We start from the raw sequence: 4,296 nt of genomic DNA, 5'->3' as shown, positions 1-4,296 counted from the left end.
GATTGCATTTTGCTTTAATTCTGTGACTTGTAACTCAACCACTGAACAGGCATTCCTTTCTGGCTCTAGATAAGATAGTTACTCATCAGCACTTTAGAAAGAATTTACCTTTCTCAGCCATCAATTAAGTGAGCATTTCTAAGACAGGGCAATAAATTCAATGTGGGGATTAATGAAGCTTTAGAGAGAAATGGCTACTGCCTGCTATCTCCCCTGCTTCACCCCCTCCCTCCTGGGAGCTATGTACGTAAGCAGCCAGCTTGCAGGAATTTTGGAGACAATAACTGAATGGTAGGTGCAGGGTAGAACCTGAGGACTTATGTGGGGATTTCAAGAAAGAGCTTGCATAGACAAAGACTGCAGGAGATGTCAGAGGGTGAATTATGAAAACTATGTGAAGGAGGAACAAGTGAGGAGAACTGTTTGGTACTGAAGAAATATTCTGTTTGGTGGGGAGGACAAAAAGCAGCTCTTGGCTCCCAAAGAACAGGTACTGTGAAGATGTGGTACTGCTGTTTCCTAATATGTTTCTGGTAAAATAGCCTGAGAAATAGGTCAAAGCACTTATTGATACTGCTGAAGCTAATCTTCCTGGTTCTTTTCTGTAGCTGATTAGGCCATGCTAAAATGAATACCCTTGCTACCAGAACTGTGGATTTGTGAATTTACTATAAGAAGTTGTAGAATACTGCCTTGAAACACTACAGCTGTTTGCAAAGTAAATTACCAAGGCACTGCCTAAATAAAGAATTAGGGAACTCTCTTGCTTCACTTTTACTCAAAGACCTAGAAAACTTACCTCTGAGTTGTCAAAGCTAAATAAACTTCATAGGCTTTGCTTTTCAGAAAGTAATATAATTTAAAGATGGGCAGATTATTGTGATTTGCATCTTAATTAAGGCTACCTCCATAACCCACTTTAAATTAGGGAGGATAGACAGAACTTTCTCATAAACTACAGATGGAAATAAAATTCCTGATATTTCCCGAGTAACTTGTTGAAAAAGTTAAGTCCACTACTATTACTTAAAACATAATGTCAGGGGCCTCTAGTTCAAATTGCCAGGAAAAAAAATGTTTATGTCATGTGACTTAAGTAGTTTGCCAAAGCTTTGAATTGAGTTTACTGGAATGAATGAGGAAATTATAGGTCTGGATTGCTTCTTTGTGTCAAACAGACCAGGTAAAGCCATGAGAAATTTAAATCTGTAACTGACTGTTCATTTAAGGCTTCTGCTTCTTGAGTTTGCTACTTTTTTCTTGTACTTCAGTTAAAGATATTAAAAACCCAAGATATATTTAAATTGAGATATTCTATGTGAATAGTAACAGAAGGTCACAATATGTTCAGAGAATTAAAATATATGAATGTTCTCTTATGAATACTTACTTCATGTATAGATGGAGTTGCAGATGGGTTACCAGATGGAATACCTTCCTTCAAATATAGTTCCATGTATTTAAAAATGGATGCAATGCAATCATATTATTTAAATCAATTCTGTTATTGCTTTTGAAGCCATAATGACAGTAACTATTCTGTAACAGAGAAATGTGGCAAGAGGAATGTAACTTCTTGCTGTAAAATTGTTGGGCTTGACTGACATCTAAAAGTCTCTCTCTGAAGAAGGGACCTTAATCCAATGCTCTTTTCTTTAGGAAATGGTTTGAATATCTAACAGCATGCAGGAAAGTTCATATAGGGCACTAGATGTCCAGGAGCATGTGAAACAGAACTGGATAAAAAGAAATTACAGGAAGAGCATTTGGGGACATAGCAATTCAGAAGTACTCTTCCTTCTTGAAAAAAATCCATCCCCATGCCTTAACGAGAGGCCCAGCTCATCTTGGCAGAAGCATTCTTTTTTTTTTTTCACTGTCTCTGTCATTTGCCCTTTGACTATCATGCTTAGCTGGATGTTACAAATATTGATATCACCAGAGCATAATGTTAAAATATAAAACAAAAAAAAATCCAGCCCAGAGAGTGAAAAACTAGAACACACTAGCCCTGTATACACCCTTTCTGAATTCACATATTATCAGCCTACCATACTTCACTTACATCCTCATACTCTACTTGTGTTGGGTCTTCTTTTTCCAGACTGCCATTCATTCACCAGTGAAAAGTCATCAGCTAACAAGAGTTCTTGTTCCAGTATCCTCACCTGCCTTCTGTCTCTTGACATGTCTGATCAGTCACCAATATAAATTCCAACATCCTTGTGGACCACCTCTTTGTTGAACAAGGACAGAAATTAGTGATAATAGTAATCATAGCAGAGAGATTTTGGGGAAAGCAAACAGGGACACCCAGAGCCAGTTGCCCAGAACCACGTGCACATGGCTTTTGAGTATCTCCAAGGATGCAGACTCCCAATTCTCTGGGCAGCTTGTGGCAGTGCTCAGTCATCCTCACAGTGAAGTGTGTCCTGATATTCAGAGGGAGCCTCCTGTGTTAGGGAGTTTGGAGTCTGGGCCCATTGCCTCTGGTTGTGGCACTGGGCACCACTGAAAAGAGTCTGGCTCTGTCCTCATTGCACTGTGCCTTCAGACATTTGCACACATTGATGAGTTCCCCCCACAGAGCCTTCTCCATCCTGGGTAGTCCGAGCTCTCTCAGCCTATTCTCACAGGACAGATGCTCCAGTCACTTCATCATCCTTGTGGCCCTTTTTTGGACTATCTTCAGTATGTCCATGTCTCTTTTGTACTTGGAGGCCCTTATCTGGACCCAGCACTCCAGATGTGACCTTACCAGTGCTGAGTAGATGGTAAGGATTATCTCCCTTAACCTGCTGGCTTTGCTGAAGCATGTCAGCAAGACAGTTTATTTCGATCACCAAGTTCCTCAAAGTAAAATCTGAGATTTTCTTTCCCTGCCAACATTGAAAGAAAGAGTTAAAGCTGTAGGTTCTCCATAAAGGTCAGGAGTACTTTATCTGATCACTTGTATCTCCTACATGCTTTGATGTTGTCAGTATTAACCCTATCAGATTCAACAAACTATGAATATAATTCAGCTTTTAGAAATTGTCTTTCCTTGCCTTGGAAGTTAAAATTCATACCGCTGTTAAGCAATGACGCCAGTACCTTCATGCATGTATATCTCAGCTCCAGGCTTTAAGTTCTTGAACTCGCTATGAGCCCGGAAAAGGAGGGAGTGGTAGGAGGAAGGACTGGAGTGACTCAGAGTCCTTCAGTCCTTAGCTCTGGTTATGTGTAACTGGAGGTTTCTGAAGCAACCCCAGACCTCCTGTTCTGTCTGGGCCATGTTTCAAATTTTTTATGTCTGATATTCAACTTTGAATTTCCAGGCATGTTCTGATTTGCCTGTTTTGAAAATACACGCAATGTATACTTGAAATGTAAAGTATAAATCAGATTTTTTAGATAGAAGAGCCTTTGACACTAGAAATGTGTTTTAGTTTTGCATTGCCTGCCACAGTGGTCTTGTGGTGCACTATCAGGTGTTACAATATAAAAACCATAAAAATTAATGAAAAGAGTGAAGAGGTAGTAAATGATCTGGTTATTCTTCTAAATTGCATAGCTGATCTGACAAAAAGATTTACGACAATTCAGCAAATTTTGAGTATTTAAAAGACTCTTTAGACTGTGTTAAGGATACAGAACACCAAAAGGGACAAAACTCCCTAGATTTGCTGGGATTGTGTTCGTTTCCTTCAAAGAAATAAGGAGCGCTTGCAGGAAAAGCAAGGCAGGTTGCGGAGCGGTCCCAGCTCTGCGCGCCAGAGGGAGCTGTGTCCACACGGAACTGCAAATCCCGGTGTGTGCCAGGAATGCCGAGCAGGGATCTTGGACTTGGAATAGGATGAATATAAATACAGGGGATTTGGATAACCTGGAAGTGATTTTATTTTCTGCCTGTTTTTATTTTTTTTCCCCCTAAATTTCTTCTTACCGTTAGAAAGAGTATATTTTCTTTTGGTTTTTATTGCAAGAATGATAAAATTTCAAAGATAGCAATCCAGCATGCTGATTGAATAATCTGGTTTATTGTGTTCATACAATGTAATAGAATTAGATATACCTACTCTGTTGTTATTGTCCTGGGAAAGATACTTTGACTATGCTATTTTGACTTCTCATAACTATGAAAAACACTCACATTTTAGATTGAAATGCCCTTTGCCTTGCTCCCATACAAAGGTGACATTTGAGGAAAAGATTGAAATTAACAATATATGTAAGAACTAGAGAAATGTTAAAATCATATGCTTCACATTAAAAAGCATCTAGTTAACAATTTTTTATCAGCTATCCTGTTGTTGT

This window comes from Passer montanus, unplaced genomic scaffold (genome assembly GCF_014805655.1).
Source record: "Passer montanus isolate IOZ18808 unplaced genomic scaffold, ASM1480565v1 scaffold16, whole genome shotgun sequence".
In the NCBI taxonomy this organism is placed as follows: Eukaryota; Metazoa; Chordata; class Aves; order Passeriformes; family Passeridae; genus Passer; species Passer montanus.
Note: the sequence above shows the minus strand (reverse complement) of the source record.